We start from the raw sequence: 1,624 nt of genomic DNA on the forward strand, positions 1-1,624 counted from the left end.
GTCCAATTATCTTACATCTGTGCTGAAGGATCTAATTGCTCTTTATCTCAGAGGTGTGAACTTCTTTGCTGCAAAATATGGAATGTGTTAGGAAGCTGACCTCGATCAGTCCAGCAAAGCTCTGCATAACCCCAAGGGGCAAGGAAAGGGGCGCTGTAAATTGGGTAGTTGTATGAAAGTTTAGAGGGATTGCGGGTGGGTATTTGGAGGAGGGGTTGGTAACAGCAATGTTCTATATCAAGGTCAAGTTATGTGTCTCTTAATAACCCGCATGTTATCTGCATCACATTGAAAAGGTACAATAGAGAATAAGGCGATACTAGTTAATAGAGCAAAGTTACCGCAAGTTCCCAGCGGTCGGACCTTCAGCCATTCTGCCCCACTCGCTGGTACTCTATCCCACAGTCCCTCTGCCTCGCCCTCTCCATTGGCTTCTTGAAGACCCATCTCAAAACCCTCCACTTCGACCATGGTTTTGGTCGCCCTCCTTTCCCCCCTCCCCAATCCCAACCCACAGCTCAGGTCTGACTGCCCAGTGCCTTGGGACATCCTCCCGATGTGAAAGCTGCTGTACAAATGTGATGTTATTCTTGTTCTAACCTTGAGATGTTTAGGTTTTCACCGGTTGCCTTCTTCCTCAGAAGCCGACAATACAAACGAGATTGTCATGAACTGTCTCCTCGAGGAATTTGTCCTCATATTGACGTTGAGGTGAAACGTAAAAGCCACAGTAAACCCGCGATTCGATGCCATTCCAGCGCTTGGCTCTCAGTGTCAGAGAACGCAGACAATTCATTGAAGGATACTCTGTGAAGACGCGATAAGGCGCTGTACCAAATGCAAGAATTAATATTATTATTGTATTAAATAAATCATATAAAATGCTATGATCTGGAACGATGCAACTTCTGTCATGGTTTAACAGTGTAATGTTGAGGTGTTGCTGGATGGCTATTTGATGTCTGTTGGATCAGAATGGAATCTTTTCTAATCCAAAGCGTCCACATCTATTCATTTATTTCCAATGGTGAACATTAGTGCCCTTATGGTTTCCGGGGGTGTTATTTGTTGGCAGCGATATAATCGGTGGAGTCCTGTAGCGGAAGCAGTTAGTGCAAAACACTAGTAATTTGAGCGATAACACTAATAATATTTGCATTTGTTGTGGCGCCTCATCACATCTTAAAGCGCAACACAGGATATAGTGTAAAGTGAACTCACTGTGTGTATTGTGGGCAATATATTTGGGTGAGGCCCCAATGTCTGGGCTCTCTGTGGATCAAGTGCGTGGATGACTGTAGTGACGGGATCCGCCTTTGTCATTCGGGTACAAAATTCCAGAATTGTTTGTGTGTGTTATTCATTGGCGTCGGGAGGCCTCAGTGTGAGGTTTAAACGGTCGATGGGTTCAGTCGCCTCTGTCGGTCGGTTGTCTCTCACTCTCTCTCTCTGTGTCTCTCGTCGCCTGACTTTGGCGCCTCTTTTTCCCTCTGACTCGGCGCCTGCGCAGTGGTGTCCCCGAGCGCGAGGCCGACGGTTTTATTTGAACTCGGCGCCTGCGCAGTGCCGTCTCCGGGCGCGAGGCCGACGGTTTTTTTTTGAACTCGGCGCCTGCGCAGTGCCG

Source organism: Callorhinchus milii, unplaced genomic scaffold (genome assembly GCF_018977255.1).
Source record: "Callorhinchus milii isolate IMCB2004 unplaced genomic scaffold, IMCB_Cmil_1.0 Scaffold481, whole genome shotgun sequence".
Lineage (NCBI taxonomy): Eukaryota > Metazoa > Chordata > Chondrichthyes > Chimaeriformes > Callorhinchidae > Callorhinchus > Callorhinchus milii.